We start from the raw sequence: 23,659 nt of genomic DNA on the forward strand, positions 1-23,659 counted from the left end.
ACCCTAACGTAATACCTGTACAATGTGTCGGCCAATGCTGTAGAGAGTAATACAGCATCCTTTGGGGTCACGTTGTATAAATAAACTGCTTCAGGCACCGCACAGCCCGTTCTGGCGGCGATAGTTTTGACAGTCCAGTGGTTCTGCTCAATAAACTCATTCCCATTCAGTATGTAGGCACATCAGAACCGCAGATGTACCCCCAGCCATCGGTAAACTTTCTGAATTGTTCGCTAGTGAAAGCGGTGCCGTTGTTAGTATCTCCATTGGGGAGCCATGTTCGAGGAAGATGCTGTTTAGCTGATGGATGATTGCTGCCGTATCTTGCCGGCAGAGCGGCCACCATATCGCAAACCTAGATGGGCCGCAGTCAATGAGCGTTAGATAATCCTCGCCATTGTGGTGAGTAACATCTATCGCCAGCCGGCTTCAGTGGCACTTTACGTCCAGTTTTCCTTTTTCCCAGTGAACGGATGCCGGGTCGATGAATTGACAAGCCATGCAGCTCTCAACCAGTCTTTTAACGTCTGCTTTTCGTACTTAGGGTCTTCCAACTTAGCAAAATACAAGGTTCGTTGATCCCTGGATGTCCACTTTGATAGTGGACTTCCTTTATTCGATCAAACTGAGCAGAACACACGGCTGTGGCACAGGCCAGTTGTATGGGCTCAATGGTTCTTCTAGTGGTGTCAATCGATCTGTGGAACTCTTGTTAAACAATTGGCCTTGTTCAGGCTGGATCTGACCAGGGAGATTTCCATTGACAACACATATTCTTCTCTGCAGGGTAATCGACTTCCAGAGGATCGCCAAGTTTATCCCCTTCATGACGCCATCAAGCTCTGCCAGATTTATATGCTGGGAGTTCCATTCTGGGCGTAACCAGCAGGCATCTTCCACCACGGCCCTATCATGGACTATTGATATGCCTGTGGCAAGAGAGCTCGCATCAACCCACACATTCAGATCCCGGCTGTTGACGCACCATCTGCCCCATGCAGGGTCCTCCTTGCACACTGGTGAGGACTTCATCCAGCATTGTGTTGAGAGGAGCGTCATGTACCATATTGTCCCATCCATCTCCTCTTTATGAACGCCAGCCGCCCACAGGGAGGTGTCCAACCAATTTCCGCACCAAGAAAATGCGTTTCTTCGCATCACATCATGGTGTATGTCTGGGACTTCATTTCCCCGTTTCCAGTGGAGGACGCTGTCTTCTCCCTGGACCTGTAAACCGAGCACCTATGCACCATCCTGTAGTCTCTCTGGCTCCTTACTGAGAAGTCCAAAGTTGTGGAGATGCTCCTCTACATGTGTTGCAGATACAACCCCTTCATTCACGTACACGTCATCAATACATGCAGATGTTGCCTGCCTTATACGCTCATCCTGAGCCAGAATGGTGTCAACAATCGTTTGCATAATTTATGGCACCACGTTGAGTCTGAACCCCATATGGGTTAAGCAGTATCTCTTCCCCTTAACCAGAACTGTCTGATAAGGCCATAGTGACTTGTGTACACGAACTTGAAGGTACGCCTCCCGAAGATCAAGCACGCACACATTAGACCCTGCTTGTCACCATTCCTGTAATTTATCGGCGCACACATCTGCGCTGATAATAAAGGGGTCCATGTGTTTGTTTAACTCCTTATAATCGAGCACCGGCCTCACTTTTTGTTTGTTTGGCTGGACGACCGCCATTAGTGGGATTAAACACTTTGGAGGCCCCAGCCATACATTGTCGATCCAGGTCTGTAGTTCCCTATCATACTCTATGCGAGCTCCGGGGGAAATCTTGTACTCTGGCACTCTATTGAACAAATTCTCTGACAGTTGTTCCTCTGACCACTTCCAAGCCACAGTCCAGGACTTTGTGCACTGGTCGAACTTCGCATGGAAATCAGGCTTATCTAGGGTGAGTGCCGTGCAAACGCACTCTTCGCATTGGGAGAATATCATGTTACCGGCTCCATCTACTATGACTCCGCCCAGCTGCACAATTGTGTCCATTTCTAAGAGTAAATCGTACCCAAGTAGCTCCTTGTTCATAATCCGCAAGAGGACAATGAGCTCCCGCCTACAGTCAGCACCGGAGTTCTTGTCATTTTCCAAGTGCTGCAACGTTCTTTGCACACAAGTGTCTGGGCGCAACCCATGTCCACAAGCGCATGGCACTCACACCCGTTAACGTGTACGCTCACTGCAGGTAGCACCTTGTTTAATGATGATCTGGGAAGAAGACTGACGCTGTAACTTCCTCCCCTAGCCTGTTTCCCGGACAGGTGCGAGCCAGGTGTCCCCGGGTTTTGCATTTGTGACACCGCGGTCCGCTAGGCTTCTGGATCATTGACCACGATGAAAGGCAATTACAGGCCCAATAGTTTGGGCCCTTGCATCTAAAGCAGTAACACTTCTGGTGTTCTCGCTTGCTGTAGGTGCACATGCAGCCTCTCAAGGTTGCACCGCGGCGACAACCTTCTCATCTCTGGTATCCATCAGCACAGCACGAGCCCTCTCAAGCAGCTCTTTCAATGACAGCTTGTCCATTTGGGTTGAGGCTCACAAAAGTCCCTTTGCATGGCAATCCATTCACAAAGGCTCCCTTTATCCAACACTGTGGTGGCATTTCACCTACCAGGCGTGCAAGCCACTGCAAATCTGTCAAAAACTCATCCATGGTCTCCCCTACCCAAAGGTAAACCTGCAGGCGGTAAACTGTTCTAATGCCGTAAACGAATCCGTCCCATAAACCTTTATGCTTGATTTCCTTGAGGTCACTCCGTTGGTCCTCCGAGAGTTGCCGATATGTCTCATGAGCCGCACCCTTCAGCCGCAGCAGCAATACTCACTCCACCTTAGTTACCTCGCACAGCTCACACGTTAACTCTACATCCTCTAGCCATTCTACTATTGGAACGTCCGTTGATGCGCCACTGAACTTGGGGACGAATCAGAGGTCAAACTGTTTTAGAGCCATGATTAGAATAACTTGTATCAGAAGTCTTTGTCTAACGCAAAGCAACAAAACTTTTTGGCTAAAACGTCAAGCAGATGTTCGCTAGTCACAAGTTGAGTGGAGTAGAATTTGTTGTCACAACATGAGATACACGTCGACATTCTCTATTCGCATGTTTTAAACGCTTCTCCCACTCCCCCCAGCGACTTGCCTTTTATAATGTTTTGGGCACACCCAATTTGCATATACCACATGAGACTGCTCGAGATCTATGTATGTTTTTGAGGCAGGTCCTCTCTATGTCTATCACACAAGGGAAACATGAGGCCAAAGAAAAGACTGGTGATTGCAGAAAGGACCAAGTTTATGGCAATGAAACAGGAAGTGGATGAACCGATAGTAAAATATTTACACTGGTTAAGAAGTGCGAGTAAATACTGTGACTTTGAAAAACTAGGAACAGAAAAACAGACAACAGAAGAAGACTTAATTCAACTAAGATCGATTGAACGTATGCATAATTCGGCACATAGATATAAGCTAATGGAACAGTTACAACTTACATACATGCCCTTGAATATGTGTCTAGAATTTATACAACAGCAGGAATTAATACATACCTACAACCAAAATAAAAAAAAACTCCTACGAAGAAATAATGGCTGACACGTATACGATAGAAACAACAACAAAAAAATGTATTTGCTGTGGAAAAATTCATAAAAGGAAAAAAGAAAAATGCTCAGCGTTTGGAAAAATATGTTCAAAGTGTTTTAAAAAGAATCATTTCAAGGAAGTATGTAAAACGAAAAATGTGGAAATAGAGGATGAAAATAGACAAATTTTTAATGTAAAGAAGGATAATATTCAAAATACTGGATCAAGGAATGGAGATACAAACATAAAAATGAAAATCAACAATTGTGTTGTTGAAATGCAGGTAGATACTGGCAGTGAAGTAACCACGATTCCCAGAAATTTGTGGGAAAAATGGGAAAACCGCGTTTAAAAAAAAGCAACGTACAATTATGTCAGTTTGATGGCTCGGTTATAGCAATTATGGGTTACTTTGAAGGTTCAATAGAACTAAAAGAAAAATATGAAGTAGTACCCATTATAGTTACAAATTACCAAAAAACGCATGGACTAGTGGGAATGATATATTAAAAATAAATTCAACGAAGTTGATTAATGACATAGAAATGGAAAAAACAGGATAATTAAAAAATTATGAAGCTAGCCTGAAATTAAAAGAAAATGTTCCCCCCTCCTACTACAAAGTGAGAAAAGTACCAGTGCATTCATTGCCATTAGTAATAGCTAAGTTGCGAAAGTTAATAAAGGAAGATTTATTAGAACCTGCCCCTTCAGGAGGAAGTAAATGGGCATCACCCATTGTGGTAATAAAAAAAAAGATGGTGACTTGAGAATTTGTGAAGATTATAAAATAGGTGTGAACCATAAAGTTTGCACCGACTCATACCCTATTCTGAATGTGGAAGTAGCTTTTGCATAAACTTACCGGCATGAAAGTATTTTCAAAGATAGACCTAAAATCAGCTTACCACCAAATTCCCATAGATGAAAATTTTAAAGAAGTGACGACGATAAACACACCTATAGGCCTGTTAAGGTGGAAAAGGATGCCAGTGCAATTTTTCAAAAAGTAATAGGAAATGTTGAAAATACTATCTGTTATCAAGACGATATATGTGTTGGAGATTTAAACGAAGATGATTTAAAGAAAAAACTCAAAATATATTGAACCGGCTAAGAGACGCTGGCATGACAGTAAATACAAAAAAGTGTGTAACCAACAGTAATGAAATATCATTTTTGGGTTACTCAATATCAAAGGAAGGGATCTCTCCAGATGAAGCGCTAATAGAGAAAATTCTAAAAGGGGCTACACCAAAAAATAAAAAAAGAGTTGGAGTCTTTCTTGAGTTTGGTAAATTTTTATAGAAAATATGTACCAAAATATAATGGGTTGAGAGAACCATTTGCAAAGTTAAGAAAAAAAAATGCTGAATTCATTTGGTTAGAACACCAACAGAAAGCCTTTGAAAAGTTAAAACAGATTCTGGCGAAAAAGCCCTCCCCCCCCTAAAAAAAAAGCCAATAGTACAAATTTTTGACCCTAAGAAGGACATAACTCTAACAACTGATGCTAGTGAGCATTCCGCATCTGGTATTTTGTCACAAAATGGTCATCCCGTAATGTGCTTATCGAGGAGATTAACAACGGCTGAACACGATTATTCTAATATAGAAATGGAGGCACTAGCCATAGTGTGGACAACAGACAGAGCAAGACACTTCTTGATGGGAAAAAATTCTTGTTGAAAAGTGATCACAGACCACTGGAATTTATTTTCCAAGAAAAGAACTACCGAAAGTTACAATGTCCAGAATATTACAATGGCATTCGACTTTGACATTGAGTATGTTAAAGGGAATACGATTCCACACGTTCATACTTATCTAGATTGAGGTTTTATAGAGAGGATAAGGACAAAAACGACAAGGAATTTGAAGACACATTCCTGCACCTTGTAGAAACCGATGTAATATTTGTAGATAAAATGGCTACTGAAACTACAAAAAACCCAGTGTTAAACAGAATAGTATTGATTATAAAAGAGAATCGCTGGGGAAATTGTTCAATGGCTGAAAGACCATTCAAAGAAATAAGACATAAACTGACTATAGAAAATGGGGTAATATGTAATGGAGAATTGGTAGTTCCCCCAGAAACACAGAGGAGACAGGTTATAAAAAGCGTACATGATGATGTACATTGTGGAGTAGCAGCTACACAAAGAAGATTAAAATTGGAAGCATGGTGGCCGGGGTACTCAAGAGATGTAGAGGATTACGTAAAAAGATCCACAAAATACACAGAACTCAGGAATTTCAAGCAAAAGAAAATACATGTGTGGCCCCAAGAAGCAGAGTACACATGTCAATGAGATAGGACTATTATTAATATTAGTAGACGCATATTCAGGTTGGTCTGAAATTGTGAGAGTACCTGATAAAAAAAGTACCACCATAAACCAAATATTAAGAGTAATATTTTTGAGAAATGGGATACCGAGAACATTGGTGACAGATAATGCACCAGAATTTGTGGATGCTGATTTGCATGAATGGTTAAGAAAAATAGGATGCAGACCTTACAAGACCCTTCCCTACCACCCTCAAAGTAACGAGATAGCGGAAAGGATGGTCCAGACGGTATCGAAGGGCATAAAACATGTGTGCAACAGAAGGAGAAACTCGATGCTTTCCTACCAAGATTATTACTAAGTTATAGAACAATTCCGCATGCAGGCAGGCCAGAAAGTCCATATGCCTTAATGGGCAGACAATTAAGGCCTCCTTTAACTATGTCATATACCACAAATCAAAAGATGTGGTACAAAAGAAATAGGAATACAGAATTTATTATGCAGAAAAGACATAATACTACAATATTAAATAAAGAAAATGGGAACAGTGTTCTAACTTATACTGACCAAATAAGATCCCAAGGAGAATAATCGGATGAGGAAATGCCTTCAGAGCTGCCCATTATTGACGTAATAGAAGAGTTACTGCAGAATGAGATTGCGGAGGAAAGAAGTAGAATGGGACAAGGCAGAAGAGGAAGAAGTAGAATGGGACAAGGCGGAAGAAGTAGAATGGGACAAGGTGGAAGAGGAAGATCAGAATATGCAGGAGGAACCCTGCGATTATAGGGAAAGACGTGATAAATCCAGATCCACATCAAGGAGAGAGATAAAGGAAGATGTTCAGGAGGGCACGAGAAGAAGTACAAGAAGTACTCGCAGCATAAAGCCCCTCCATTATAGGGAGATGCAGTGATATGTAAATTAAGTGGAATTTGCATATGAGCAGATAGCTCATATTTATAAACAGACACCAACTAGAACAGATGGTTGTTGAACGCTTGCTTAGCGTTATACACGACATATCAGAAAACAATTGTTTTAAAATGATTGTAATTTAAATGAGCGAAAAGCAATATATAAAGTGACGGTATTATAATGAAAACTTTTTTGAAAATACATTATTTGAAATCAAAATTAAACATTTGACAAGAACCTTCTTATCAACCTAATATCATATTCCAAAAGCTGTAAACTCCCTATTTGTCTGCAATCCGGAGTAGTTAGTAGGAAGCAAATGTTTTTCACCTATAGTTGTTATAAGAAAGTTGAATGGTGATTCTACAAATTCCTGCCATTATACACTCATAAGATTTGCAATTCAACACATTGAAAATGTAGTTCATTCATTAGCAGCAATAAAGTGTTTTACGAAAGTTAACCTGAAAGAGATATTACGTCGTAATGTGGCCACAAATGTGTGTTCAGAGGCTGAAAGAAAGCTGCTAATTATTTTGGAAATATTCAATGAAAACAGTGGCCATATAAATAGGAAGAAAACTAAACCCAAGATTATGATTTTAATAATATTGGGTTTAGTTTTTCTTGTAACATCATTTCAAAATGAATGATAAATTAATTGCTTATAATCTAATTAGCATGAAAATTTAGTTTTTTTACCTGCATTAACCATTGAGGCGATGTACACTGCTAAAATGGTAGATAACACTGACATAGATGTTGTCAACATATAGTAATAAACATATATATCTTTGTTCTATCGTTATTTCTATGGCAAGTGCTCGTCTGAGCTCCATTCTCTGGTTCCCCCTCGCCAATCTTTTTTAAAAAACACCTGACTAGCTGAAATCACTGTCAATAATTTTTCCCACTCCTTATCTGTGCCTAAATCAAAACGTAGATTACATGAACAAAGCTTCTTTCTTAGAACTGTATAACCCTAACACCCTCTCTTGTCCGAGGGCCGGACTGCATCCGTCGCTATCCTGGTTCACGGGAGCATACTTGTGATGTACTTCTGGCCGTGTTCGTCGCTCCCAGCTCACAAGACCATAGATGCAACCCAGCAGGGCTACATTCTTACTTGTCTAGTGGTGGATTCCTCAAGGATGACCAGACTCTCACTGGTCACTGGAAAATATCTTTCTGCTGCTCAGGGCACACAAAATGTGCATGACCCTAAGTCCGTGTGGTAACATTGTCGATTTCGGCCATCACTCTGGCTTCGTGCTGGATCCAGTCTATCTCTTTCATCATCTGGCGTCAGGGCATACCTGAAATAAACTGCATCTTCATTCAGGCCAGCAATCGAGAAAGAAAGAAAAACTCTGGTTCATTTTCGTAAAAACCAGCAAAATAATTATTCAGAAGTTGTTCTACACTTGTTTAAAAGTCGAGTTTCTTAATCCGAGCTTCATGATGCAGGTTGCATAACTTAAGTTCCTCCAATTAATTTCCCAGCTAAGAACAAGAGCCTTTCAACTTAGCTCTTATGGGGGTTTCGCTCCCCCCCATGCAGGGTGAGAGCAATGTTGATGTCTCGATGCCAGCCAGTAAAAAGGACCCTCATTCTAAAAAGCCAATCGTTTTTATAAAACTGGCCTCTTCTCCCCTCTCTCATATTGAAGATTACTTTTCCTTTTTTTTCTCTGAACCTCTTTTTTTTCTCTATCCCATTATCTTATTCTTTTTCTTCTCTCGTGAACTCCTTTCTCTATCCCCTTATTTTATTCTTTTCATTTTCTATTTTCTTATGACCCTCTTCTTCCTCTTTCATGACCATATCTCTCCCTAGGTTCAATTTATTTATTTATCTGTCCAACTAACTTATCACTGGCTTGGTGTTAAATACAACAGGTGGACCCAAATGACAACATCTCCCAGACACTAAAGCAGACCTTTTGAACCCAAGTCATTGTACCTGTCTCACTCAATTAGTAGTTAAAATTCATTTTTACCAAATTCAACTAGAAAAACAATCTCTTGTTCCACGAATCCTATTGTCAGATTTTATATTTTCTTTTCATTGAAAAAGATGCTATTTCTTCTCTGGTGGACAGAAATCTCATAAACATCTGTTTTTCCTTGACCAAGTGTCAGCATAGACCCCCCTGACCATATCTCATCCTCTCCCATCTTCCTCTAGCTGTGTAGGATATCTGGCACTGCCTGGGATCCCGTTACACCTGCGCCTTCCTTTCACTTGTCAATTAGTCATAATTGGCATATATGCGACCTGCACCAGAAGCCTGACCCAAAACTAGTAATTCTACAATCAGTCAATAAAAAGCATCTGACAAAAATTGTCCATTCAGCATGCAAAAATGTTCTTGTCCAATGGTTCTGGTTGTACTGCTGTATATATTATAATGTAGTGTGTATGCATGCATAAGTACTTGTATGTAGTTCATAGTTCTTATCATCAGAGAAAATGGCACTCATTCAATAATTAAACATGCACCCATGCATTTATAAGCTTCCACAGCTCATGAGTCATGGATTTTTATATTCGCCTACACATGCATTTTTTCAGTTGATAAACTTTTTTTCACTTTACTATTGAGGTGACTAAATCATGTACATGCAAAACAGTTTCTTGTTTTCCTTTTATTTTCAGTTCTTCTCTACAACTGATCATGTGCATGCAAAACGTGTGTTCCTTTTTTTTCATTTTTTTTTATTTTCGGTGCTTCTCTATGACTTAACATATGTGCATGCAACCGAGGAAAGATAACCATGCTCAGTTCACTATCAAAGGAGGGTTCATACACCCTTTAAACTACTTGCTCATTTTCTCTTTCTAATAAATCATAAACAATCAGAAAAATATTTGCGCTTTTGATATTTGTTTTTTTTTTTTCATTCGTTTTCTTTTTTAATAATGGCTTAGGGATTGACTTTGGGGTCCCTGCTTGTAATCTTGGGTTTTGTCGATGGTCGCAGCTCATGCATGCTATCCAGGTTTGGTAGAGGGCACTCATTGGTATCCCTGCCTCGCCCAGGTGCGCTACTGTCGGTGGTTTGTGGTTACCTGATTCCTTCCTACATTTAAAACTGGGGAATTCTTTCAGTATTGACTCCCACATTTTTATCCAGCTATCTGCTAATTAAAAAAAACAATCTCCAGATTTCTCTCACACCTCATTGAGTAAAAGAAAGGTCAGATCCTTTCCACATCCATTTTTCTGATATTTCTCTTCTTTTCCAAATTTAGTTGGTCCTCAACTAAACTATTTCTTTTCAGTCAGAATTCCCAAATACAATACAGAATTCCCAATACAATTAATTCTCTCTCCTACGAGATTGACAAAAGTTTTCAGGCATACTACTCACATGCACATTTTCCAGTGCATCGAGCCAACTGATGGTAATAAGATCTTTCATCTCATAATTCACACGGACTCAAACAGAGATCTCTATTCATTTCTGGTGTGATTGACCCTCTTTAACTTTGTCTTCTTTCAAACACTGTATTTCCGCATGACTAATTTATTGTTTATCCGTGGGTCTAATTGCTCCCCTTCAAATCACTATCTTCAAAAAAAATCTCACTTAATTCTCACGTGATTGCCCGAAGTCAACAAAATGAAAATGGGTAAATGTGGTATTCTGGTGACTGAAATAACTCCAACCAAACGTGGCACAGTCAAGTCACATTTACGCCTCTATTTATTTATTTATACTTGCTCAATGGCAATCCATTCTTCAGCTATACAAAAATTCAAATTTACCATCAATACTGTCGGTTTTAAATCTGAGCGACATTTTTTTTTTTAATTTTTTTTTTTTAATTTTTTTTTTATTACATTTTCACCCCAAACAAGGCACATTGCCACTTTGGTGTAGGGGGCTACTATCAGGGGAAACATCTACTGGGGTACTATGTAGGGATTAGGGCAGCGAGATGTTGGTTCACGTTGCACTTGAACTTATGCATGTCAGTACAGTTGGGGAAGCAGTGACCCGGAATGGAATTCCAAAGTCTAGCAGTTCTGGGGAAGAAACTACTGGAGTAGAAGGATCTTTTACATCTAGGGATCTCTACAGTGTGGGGGTGGGATTTTGCAGCTTGTCGGGTCTGTCGAGGGTGTTCACGTCGTGGGGGCACAAGTGCTTGCAGTTCTTCAGAGCATTCACCATTATAATACTTGTAGAACAGGCAGAGGGATGCAACGTTTCGACGATGGGACAGAGGCTGAAGTTTTGATGCCAGTTTAGGGCCTATCAGATTTGCGACTCTCTTTTGAACCCTGTCAAGGAGCGAGAGACTAGTAGCCGATGCACCGGCCCAAATATGACAGCAATACTCCATACATGGGCGAATAGTGGCCTTATAGAGGTACAGGATACTTTCGGGTGTTAAAAGTTTTCTAGCACGGTAGAGAGAGCCCACCTTCCTTGCAGCGGCCCTGGCAATGCCCTCGATGTAACTGTTCCAACTCATGTTTCCAGTGAACGTTAGGCCAAGGAGCTTGAGAGACGTACTCTCAGATAAAGAGTCGTTGGCCATTGCTATAGGTGGTAGAGAAGGTTTCTTGTAATTATTGAATGAAACCAGTTTTGTCTTGGTGGCATTGAACGTGACCATCCATTTTTGTCCCCATTCCACTACTGATTGGAGGTCATCCTCTAGTGTTTCTGCCATTACTTTAGATATATGTTCGTTTGTTTTCCTGTCGTGCCTGCTATAGAGTGTGGTGTCATCAGCATATATCCCCATCTCAGAGGCAATCTTATGTTGAGCACATAAGAATTATTAGCTCTACTCCAGTAGAGTGCTCGATTACAAAAATATCTAAAAACCAAGAATGCAATATCTTTACTCATAACATCATAAACCTCGGAGTTTTTCTTTTCTTCAGACGCATCTCTCTCAATCCTTTACACGAAGGGAAAGAACTGACGTCCTCAGCTCATGCATACCTCTTGGCATAAAAGCACATTTCCCAATGATATTTCATACTTTCACAATTTCAAAGCCTTCTCAACGACTGCATATTTAATTTTTTTCAAAACATAATACTATCAGCACCGTTAGTTTCTTTAAGACATTCTACTCGACAGTTTAAGTGATTTAACACTACTCTCAATTAGATTATTATTTCGTTTTTGTTTTCCCTCATAAAGTTCTCCAACCCAACGACTTTCTATGGAACAGTTGAGAAGCATTTTACTATTTCACACCTTATGAAAACTCAGATCAAATAATTTTTTTTATTCAACAGTTTAAATGCCTTAGCATCACTTCCAACAACCTACTATTCACATTTCATGAAAGTTTTCACACTAAATGATTTTCTATGCAACGCAGGTGAGAATGCTACACAACAATTTCACACGGTATCAGTCCTCATCTAATTTTTTTTTCTTTTCCAAAAAATAAATAGTACATTTCAATACAATTATTAAAATAACGAAACAGTTCCCTTCATTTTTTTTTTCTTCAATCAAATCACGGTTCTATCAAATTCATTTGTTTTATCCTAAAAGGATTTAAGGTTCAAATTCCATGGTACACATGTTTTAGTTTCTCTTCTGTCTATCCCCATTGGTTTCTATCTACTAGCACATCTGAGAGAGTGGTCCGTGGCACAGCCTGTCAATACCACGTGCGCACAAGGGCCTGACATGCACACAACAGCACCAACAGTTGCAACCCAGTCCACTATAAGATTGCTACCCGGTTAACTACTTCTGGTCTACCTGGTTCATTTCTCTTAGGCTGACAGGAACCTTGCTTGCCCCAATCTCAGATTTTTTTTTCCTTTAATTTTAATAAAATTCTCCTACCAAACGTCCCTTTTATTTGACAGTCTAAATGTCTCACCACTAATCGCAGGCAATCATTACTTCATATTTAATGTATTCTTATGAGAGCTTCTATTTGTTACAAAATCAGAACGGCATCGATACCGCCGGTTTCTATTTCTCTAAGGATCGGTATACTTCTCTCAATCCCTCTTTGATTTCCCTTTTCACAACCATTCTTCAGGTTATCTCGGCATGAGCGTCTTTTTCTCTCTCTCTCTCTCTCTCTCTCTCTCTCTCTCTCTCTCTCACTTATTTGACCTTTCTATCTCATCGTGCATTATTCTCCAGAGTTTTCCCGTTCATCAGTGTCAGAAATTTAATTTCTTCCTTCTTTTCGTCGTTGTCTTTTATCTTTCCTCCCTTCTTTCCTTCTTTAACTTTACGTCTTTTTAACGAGCTGCTGCTGCTGCTGCTGAAAGAATCACGCCACAATTGATTCTACTAAGAGATATTTTTCCCGCGAAAATTCAACAAGTGCACTAGAGAGCGGAGCGAAAGTCAGTTTTGGACAGAGATTCCTGAGGGTAACACGCAAGTTACGAGCTCTGGTCCTACTCAGACATTCAAGTCTTAAAAATAGTAAAAGTTATTTCATTGTTCATAGGAATGAATAATGAGTTTCAGTAAGAGTCGAATCAAGTTGGTTGACTCGAAAAGAAAAGAAAGAATCAATTCTAAGAAGAATTGATCTATAAACTGGACGCACGAGATGCGATTAAATGTCGGCGTGTGGAAACCGAAATGTCTTTCCATGTTGTAACCAGTGAGAATTTCATCTGACAAGAAGGACGAACGGAGGTTTTACCAAACAACATTGCGTTTTCAAATTCAAGGATTATTTTCAAAAGAACTTTCAAGGATTCTGTCACTGAAGTGAGGACAGATCGATTTGGAGTGGCGAGAAGAAAATATATATGTAAAAAAAAAAAGGACTCACACACATATATATAAAGATAAAAAAAGAAAGGTTAAAAAAAACGAAATCATTGTTTTACGCAGTAAGTTCTCTTATTCTAATTTTCTCTTATTTCTGTACTCTCTCTCTAGTGTTAATTAAGCCTTTAGTGCTTGCCATAAGGACATTTTTTGGCAGTCGAATTGGTGAACATATAAACTGTATTTTCTCTTGTAAATTGAACATATAAACTTTTTTCTCAATAATTGAACTTTGCAGCTTTGTTGCCTTCTTTCCCCAACCCTTATGTTTCTTTTTCCCTCAATAAAATGTCAATATTTTTTTATTCTTAAAAGTATTTCCTTGTCTTTATTTTTTCATGTCCTGATTTTTCTAGGCTTATTAACATGAACCACGTGGGATAACCTTCACGGGACTCAGTGAATAAATTTCCCGCATCAGTGGTGCACAGTGTCTGTCACTGCAGACCGGGCGGAGAGATCACATATCTATGATATTCGTATTCTCACATGCCTTTTCCATAGCATCTCACGCAGATACACGCAGTGTCTCGTTAAATCTACCGTCAAACTCCATGTATTACACACTGTGCATTCCGCACTTTTTCACACACCCTCCGCAGGGGTTGAATCCCATTTTGGCCAATTCTATTCAGCTTCCTTGCCGCATTTCCATTACATTTCTTCATGCCTTTATGGCCAGTACACCTTGTACATTTCTCTGTTTCTACTTTTATAGCTCATACACAGTGCACTCTGCACTTTTTCACACACCGTCTGTGGGAGCACATCGTATTTAGCCAATTCTTTCTGGCTTCCTCGACGCATTTTTCCATTACATCTCAATCCGCTGCCCACACGACACCACCGACTATGCATTTTCCCAATCAACCTGTAACTTTGTGAAATCCCTTATTTATTTCTCACTGTCTCCTTACAGTCCATGCCGATAAACTATGATTTAAAGTATACAAACAAAATCACACATTTCGTTTTTCTACCCTAACTCAATTCAACTTCAGGAACCACAAAACGATCGCATATTTTTTCTTCTAAAGCTGTCAACTGTCGCTCTCTTTCTCTGCATGTTTTCTTTTCTTTCTCTATTTTTTTCTTCTTTGTAAACTGTCAACTGTCATAGTCGTATTTCTTTTCTTCACTCATCTCTACTTCATCTTTTCTTTTTCTTTTTCCAACCCCCGTTCGTTTCCAAACCCGTTCGCCATATCTATCTACCGCTCTCTCCATTCTGCTTATTTCTTTTCTTTATTCATTTCTAGTCTCTATTTCTCTCTTGTTTTTTAAATCACACGGCCACTAAATTCCCATTCATGTTAAGCCTGATTCAAGGGTTGACTTTTCTAACCATTTCTCCTCTCAACACATTTCTCCCTTCCATGTCTACTAAATCTGTTTACTTCTATACCTTTTAAGGGGATTTGCCTCTCTCTCTCTCTCTCTCTCTCTCTCTCTCTCTCTCTCTCTCTCTCTCTCTCTCTCTCTCTCTCTCTTATATCAGTGACAACATATGCGCGTCCGTTCTTATACAACGACGACATATCAACCAGTCTAACGAATACATATTTCATTTTCACTTTTTCCTTTGGGGTTGGGAGAAAAATCAACAATACTTTGCATATTAAGACAAAACTTTCGTTACGGGAGACTTAATCAAGAAAAACCACACTGACAACCGCACCTAAAAAAAATATTTAAGCGAAGCAATAGGAACCAATAAAAATCTGCCCTTACCTCTCTTATCGTCTACTTCGTTTCTTTCCATCTCTCCTTTTCTCTGACTCTCGTGGTCCTCCTTGCTCCTCGCAGCATAGCTTTTTTCATGCATTCTGATGGGTGGCTATTATTTTTTTAGCTATGCCTTCAAAGTTCAATTTCAATCTTTCTTTTCTTTCCAATAAATTCAATGTCAGTCTTTCTTTTCTTTTCAATAAGTTTTCTTTTCGATGGTTCTTTTCCCATTTTTCAACATTTTTTGGGGCCATTTTCCTTTTTCCTTATATTTTTCAATGTTTTTTTTCCCACGCTTCAAAAATATGTTCGTGGTTACTCATTCGTGCACATCTCAGAGAGGTGATGTCCTAGGTCATCGGCACCATAATATAACCCTAACACCCTCTCTTGTCCGAGGGCCGGACTGCATCCATCGCTATCCTGGTTTATGGGAGCATACTTGTGATGTACTTCTGGCCGTGTTCGTCGCTCTCAGCTCACAGGACCATAGATGCAACCCAGCAGGGCTACATTCTTACTTGTCTAGTGGTGGACCCCTCAAGGGTGACCAGGCTCTCACTGGTCACTGGAAAATATCTTTCTGCTGCTCAGGGCATGCGAAATGTGCATGACCCTAAGTCCGTGTGGTAACATTGTCGATTTCGGCCGTCACTCTGGCTTCGTGCTGGATCCAGTCTATCTCTTTCATCATCTGGCGTCAGGGCATACCTGAAATAAACTGCATCTTCATTCAGGCCGACAATCGAGAAAGAAAGAAAAACTTTGGTTCATTTTCGTAAAAACCAACAAAATAATTATTCAGAAATCGTTCTACACTTGTTTAAAAGTCGAGTTTCTTAATCCGAGCTTCATGATGCAGGTTGCATAACTTAAGTTCCTCTAATTAATTTCCCAGCTAAGAACAAGAGCCTTTAAACTTAGCTCTTATGGGCGTTTCGCCCCCCCCAGGCAGGGTGAGAGCGATGTTGACGCTTTTCTTTTTTTTTCTCTATCCCATTATCTTATTCTTTTTCTTCTCTCGTGAACTCCTTTCTCTATCCCCTTATTTTATTCTTTTCATTTTCTATTTTCTTGTGACCCTCTTCTTCCTCTTTCATGACCATATCTCTCCCTAGGTTCAATTTATTTATTTATCTGTCCAACTAACTTATCACTGGCTTGGTGTTAAATACAACAGGTGGACCCAAATGACAACATCTCCCAGACACCAAAGCAGACCTTTTGAACCCAAGTCATTGTACCTGTCTCACTCAATTAGTAGTTAAAATTCATTTTTACCAAATTCAACTAGAAAAACAATCTCTTGTTCTCGAATCCTATTATCAGATTTTATATTTTCTTTTCATTGAAAAAGATACTATTTCTTCTTTGGTGGACAGAAATCTCATAAACATCTGTTTTTCCTTGACCAAGTGTCAGCATGGACCCCCCCTGACCATATCTCATCCTCTCCCATCTTCATCTTGCTGTATAGGATATCTGGCACTGCCTGGGATCCCGTTACAACTACATGCCTGTGGAACTCTGTTCCGCTTGCCTGTTTCCCTCCCGAATTCAACCTGGATGTCTTTAAGTCCAATACAAACAAATTCCTAATGAACCGCCCCATTAAGTAATGACACTTTATCAATTCTCCAATACTATTACTACACCATCCCATTGATTACTGTACACACAATAATCCTTATCCCCGAGTGGCCCTTGGGCCTTGATAAGTGGTGAACTCCATGTAAAAAACAAATTAAAAAAAATAGTTCCAATGACTTTAGAAACGTTGGTCTGACATTTTTCTGAACAGAAACACTTGCGTTTATTTATATTGAAAAATATCTTTTCTCCTTAAATATATAGTTGCAATGATGTACTTATTTGACTTTTTGTTTATTTGAATTCCCCCCCCCCCAAAAAAAAAAAAACACATTGCCACTGAGATGTAAGGATTTACTGTAAATATGGATCCATATCCATAGAAGCATCCTATGAGGAGTTGTGCAGTGAGATGTTTGTTCACATTACATTTAAACTTCTGCACCAGAGCCGCAAGTTCATCAGAGCACATTCCATTGAAGCATTTGTAAAACAAGCACAGGGATGTAAGATTGCTGCGATTGGACAGAGGCTAAAGTTTGACAGACAGTGTGGGACTTATTAGATTGGAGATTCTTTTTTAAATGTTGTCTACTGCTGATAGACCAGATGTGACAACAATACTCTTTGCATGAGCGAAGGTGGCTTTATAGAGATATAAGATACTGGCAGGTGTGATAAATTTTCTAGCATGGTAAAGGGATCCCACTTACTACTATATATTGAGTACAATATAATATGTAATAATTGATAGCGAATTGAGTTGAGAATAATATATACAAAATCTGCATAAATTAAAATATTATACTTAAGCGTATTTTATGACAAGACAACACCAGCCACCCCTGCTTGTTAAAAATAAATGTAAAGTAAAAGATTTTAATTTTAATTATAAATTTTCTATATTTTCTAATACAAGCATTATGGATGATTGTCTTCATTTTTAGTTTGAAACAGTTTTATCTTATAATTAATGACTATATATTTTTTTTCTATTTTAACAATGATGACACTATTGAGATCAAAATTGAGCAAATAGTTTATGCAGTAGTAAATGTAACTATTCAGGTTTGACAGGCATTGTGACTAAATTGAGACGCCCCCCCCCCTAGCTGAGAGAATCATCTAATCGTAAGTAGGTCATTCATACTATCAAGGCATTCTTAACTATTGGTATCTGAGTCTTATTTTAGGAATGCTTTCTTTGTCAAAAGTGTGTGTGTGTGTGTGTGTGTGTGTGTGTGTGTGTGTGTGTGTGTGTTAACGTTTTCTGTTTTCTTTACACAAATTAAGATTTAAGATTTACACTAACATCCATACGCAACTGGGTTGATATTTAATAGCTCATTTGATAAAAACATTCTATGGTGAGTACAATTATTATATATGAATGGAAGTTAACTCTTTCATGACCGTATCGCATATGTGCGCATTTTATGTTCTGAATTGGAAGAGAAAAATTCAAATATTCAAATATATATATATATATATATATATATATATATATATATATATATATATATATATATATATATATATATATATATATATATATTTTAATTTTTCTAAAGATATATATATATATATATATATAATTATAAAACTCAAATGACCTTGTAACGAGTGATGTAACCCACTTTCTGGTTTGACGACATCCGGTTATTCATGCGCGCGTAAACATTAACCCATAACAACGTAAACAAATAAACACAAATCGCTTCTTTTGCAGATTTTGACCTGCACACTGAAATATTAACGTTATTATTTCGAATACTACTACTACTACTACTACTACTACTACTACTACTACTACTACTACTACTACTCTCTATCCGTCTCTTTTCCTTCCTTCCTTCCTTCTTTTTTTATTTTTTGTTTACATTTCTAGATACAAAATAGTTGTGTGAGAACGGTGAATTTGTTGGCACATTTACTAATCTGTTTCAATATTAGTTTTATTTTATTTATTTAGGTTTTATTTTTTTGCTTCAGGTTTTATTAATTTTTTTTTTTTTTTTAGATTTTAAGTTTCTATAACTTGGTTGAAGGATTCCAGTATGGGTTTTTCATTCTTATATTTCTCATCGGTAGGTTCATGTGCGTTTTTGCTGCTAAATGACTTTCGTCTGCGTTCGATTCGTAGGAAAATCATGTTTAATATTCAATTTTTAAAATAGGTAACTTTACACAAATAGGGAGGATTTTTTTTTATGTTTGTGTGATCCGTCTGAATGCCATTAACCTGGAATAATCAACGCAACCATAAAACGTATTGTTTTACCGTGTACGTTTGCAGCGTCCCAATTGTTCTTTTGTTTTCTCGCGTTTGAATTATCCACATAAACAATTGTTAATACTGTCTGCCCTTTTTTTTTTTACATCGTTCATTTCTGTATTATGTTTCAGTTGTTTTAACGCAATTTTTTTTATTACAAATAATATACTTTAACCCATTGACAGCCATAAGAGCATTTTATAACGGCGATTTTACCCACGGACTTCCTTCCTTTTTATTTATTTATTTTTTTTTTTTTACATTTTCTTCTCCATTTTTTAATAAACTTAGAACCTTTTTATCTACACTTTTAACATAAATAGATAAATCCGAAAACATTTTTTTTTGTAATTTTTCGTTACAAATACAAAAAACCGTTTCGCCCATAAAACGTTCATTAAAATACACCATAATGCGTTTCTGACGCCCTAAATCGGTACAATAACTGCATAAACACACGTTCTTTCCTGTAGAGGCCAGAAAGGAGTTATCGCTCTTTCTCTCAGACTTGGCATAAGTGGAGTTATCCCCCTTATAAAAGAAGAGAGGAATCGCCATTATGTGTTTACACTCATCGACGGCGACACGCTGTCGGATTGGGAAACCAGCTTGCTTAACGCAAACTGTACATGGCGCTATGAACATATTGTCACTTTAAAACGTGAAATACTTATATCGCAGCATTGGACTAAAAATATCGTCACACTATGGAACAAGAAAACGTTCTCTTATTACGTCAACTAGTCGAGTTACAAAAAGAAAACATCGAATTACGGAAGGACATCTTACATGGACGAGCGAACACGTCGCAAACAAAAAGAATGCAGCGACCTTCTATAGGTCTGGACTCAACAGATAGCGAATGGGCACTCTTTTTAGACACCTGGTCACGGTACAAGGAGATGTGCAGACTCGAAAATCCAGCTGTAATTCGAAACGAACTGCGAGAAGCATGCACACCGGAAACGAACAGGTTACTGTTTGAGCTCGTTGGACCAGAACGACTCAACAATGCGGCAGAAGAGTTCCTTCTTTGCCAAATACGACTGGTGGCCGTTCGAGGCTTACACTAGGAAGTCCACCGACAAACGTTTCACTCCATGAAGCAAAATGAGGATGAGTCAGTGACCCATTTTTTATCGAGGTTACGTGGCCAGGCGAAATTTTGTGAATTTAGTATTCAGTGTCCGAACGAACCCACTTGCCGGCAGCAGGTTAATTACTCAGACGATATGGTTGCCGGGCAAATGATGGCAGGGTTAAGAAATATCGAACACCAGAGAAGGGTACTGGCAGAGGCAGCTACACTTCCTACCTTGGATCTAAAGTTTTCACGGTTGGTTTGCCTGGAGGCAACAGACGAAGCAACTCCACACTTTTCCGATACCACACAACCTCTCACGATATCTGGGGTACAAAAGTCGAATCAAGTACAACAAATGCATGAGGCAAAGGCCCTGTCGAACCCACGGGACACCAAACCTTGCAACGGTTGCGGAAAAACATCACACCGAGGTGGATCGATGAACCGGAAAGATTGCCCAGCAGTGGGACTTAAGTGCCACTTTTGTGGAATAGTAGGGCACATTAAAAAGGTGTGCCGGAAAATTAATAGATCCAAAACGGAGGCTATAAAAAGCGGGGAGTCGTTCATGTTTTGCACCACGGATAAAACCCCTACTCACAGACACAATGAGAGACAACCGGCAAACATTCCTCACCTTGAGTGGAATGGGAAACAGTTCCAGGTGGGCGCCCCAGAACCGCCCCCCTCAGTTACAGCAGAGGTAACTGTAATGAACAAGTGCCATGCGACCTTTGGAAGGGTGCCAAAGAAGCCGATGAAAGTGAGCACCCACGCCATCCAAGCGTTCGTGGACACAGGAGCCCAAACTTGCTCTGTTGGCCCCGAGATTCAAGGACTCCTCGGGTACCCAAATGGGTACTTGGTTCCAACTACCCATCGGATAAGGGGTATAACAAATAGCCAGTTACACATCAAGGGGGTCCTGTTTTTACATATTAAGGTGGGATCAAGAGAAACACGACAGGCAGTGTATGTGTCTGACAACACATCCGGGCTCTACTTATCACAGACGGCACTTAAGGAGCTGAAATTATTGCCATCCAATTTTCCTACATCATTATCGCAAAGCAGCTCAGCGGAAACAGAAGAGACGGCCCCTTGCGGGTGTCCGCGCAGAACACCGGCTCCGAAGAAACCAGCAGCAATCCCATTGGAGCCAACCGACATTAACAGAGAAAAATTGGAGCAATGGCTAAAGGAACATTTCAAGGCCAGCGCATTCAATACCTGTCCACACCAACCACTCCAAGTAATGAAGGGTAAACCCTTAGAAATAAAATTCCTCCCAGATGCAACACCGACGGCAATCCACACACCAATACCTGTCCCCCATCATTGGAAGGAAAAGGTGAAACAAGATATAGACCGTGACGTGGCACTGGGGATAATCGAACCCGTACCGGTAGGCACACCGACTACTTGGTGCTCGAGAATGGTGGTCACACCAAAAAAGGATGGATCCCCAAGGCGGACGGTGGACTTACAAAAGTTGAACGAGGCGACCATGAGGGAGACGCACCACACTTCGTCCCCATTCAATCAAGTCTCGGTAATACCTGCACATACCAGGAAGACTGTACTCGATGCGGGGAACGGTTACCACAGTTTACCGCTGTCTCCAGCTGCACGAAACGCCACCACGTTCATCACTGAATGGGGTCGATACAGGTACTGTCGAGCCCCTCAAGGATTCCATGGATCAGGAGATGGCTACACCCGTCGGTTTGACGATATCACCATGGACATGGCTCGAAAAACTCGGTGTATAGATGACAGTCTCCTGTGGGACAACTCAATGGAATCCTCATTCTGGCACACAATTGAATATATAAACCACTGCACCGATAGAGGGATTGTGTTTAACCCAGACAAGTTTCACTTTGCTGACATGGAAGTGGAGTTCGCAGGGTTTCAAGTAACAGCGAACGGGGTCAAACCCACAAGAAGAATGACTGAAGCCATCCTGAGCTTCCCCACCCCGACAAATATTACTGGGGTTAGGTCCTGGTTCGGACTCGTAAACCAAGTCTCCTATGCATTCTCACAAACCGAAGTTATGGCCCCATTCCGAGAGTTGCTGAAAACAAAGGACAGGAAATTTTATTGGGATGAGACACTGGAACAGGTATTCCAAGAGTCGAAAAAAATAATAGTGGAAAGAATTGAAAAAGGCATCCAAACGTTCGAAATGAACAGAGCAACAGGACTCGCGACAGACTACAGCAAAACAGGGATATCGTATTTTCTGTTTCAAAAGCATTGCAGATGTGAGGGGGAATTAAACATGAGTTGTAGGGATGGCCATTGGAAACTCATCCTGGCGGGATCCCGTTTTACCAACGACGCGGAATCACGATATGCACCAGTGGAAGGTGAAGCCTTGGCTCTGATCTATGGGTTGGAATCATGCCGCATGTTCATACTCGGATGCCCAGACTTGGTGATTACAGTGGATCACTTACCGCTCGTAAAGATATTTTCGGACCGAGCCCTGGAGAACATAAAAAACCCACGCCTGTTAAACTTCAAGGAAAAGTCACTCATGTATAAATTCAAGATAAAACATCGACCGGGGAAACTCAACTTGGCCCCTGACTGTGCATCTCGGTACCCGGCGGGCACCCCACCAAGAAACCAGGAGCAATCCATTGACACCGCAGTCAAAGCCGCCCTAACATCGATGTATGAGAATGATACTACGTTAAGAGCCATCACATGGGGAAGGATTGTGGCTGCGGCAGCCACAGACGAAGAATGCCGGACTTTGAAAGAGCTGATTCAAAATGGCTTCCCCCAGTCACGTAACAATATCCCAACCGTAGTTCGAGTCTTTTGGCCTATGCGTGAGGAATTATATTGCCTGGAAGGAGTGATGATCAAGGGGAACAAAATCCTAATACCTCGACAACTCCGCGCAGAGGTATTGGAATCTCTTCATTCCGCTCATCAGGGTGTGAACGGAATGCTGGCGAATGCGAGACAACGACTATTCTGGCCAGGGTTGGATGCTAACATCAGGCAAACAAGAGCCCAGTGCCGCACGTGCAATGAAATCGCACCGTCTCAGCCCAGGGAACCCTTGATGTCCCCAGCAGACCCGGAATTCCCATTCCAACAAGTGGTGGTTGACTTCGTCCAGATGCAGGGTAGACACTTTATGGTATACGCAGACAGGTATACAGGATGGGTTGAAGTGGCCCTAATGACGTCGGGAAGAGCCAAGACGGTGTGCGATACCTTGAGGACTTGGTTCTGTACCTACGGCGTACCGGAAGAGATTTCGTCGGATGGTGGACCACCATTTGAATCCCAGGAATACGACTCCTTTTTGAGGAATTGGGGCATACGAAAACGTACCT

At 40.2% G+C, this 23,659-nt stretch overlaps 1 protein-coding gene across 1 annotated transcript in view; it reads left to right on the forward strand.

The window, feature by feature from the left end:
- The first annotated feature begins 18,184 nt into the window (after positions 1 to 18,184).
- Positions 18,185 to 23,659, forward strand: part of LOC145247355 (COP9 signalosome complex subunit 7b-like) — a 307,459-nt gene continuing 301,984 nt past the window's right edge. Inside the window, exon 1 of the mRNA XM_080109034.1 lies at positions 18,185 to 18,305. The gene's annotated coding sequence lies outside the window, so the exon portion shown is untranslated. The remainder of the gene's footprint in view (positions 18,306 to 23,659) is intronic.

This window comes from Euprymna scolopes, chromosome 25 (genome assembly GCF_053919585.1).
Source record: "Euprymna scolopes isolate OS-2025 chromosome 25, ASM5391958v1, whole genome shotgun sequence".
NCBI classification, from domain to species: domain Eukaryota; kingdom Metazoa; phylum Mollusca; class Cephalopoda; order Sepiida; family Sepiolidae; genus Euprymna; species Euprymna scolopes.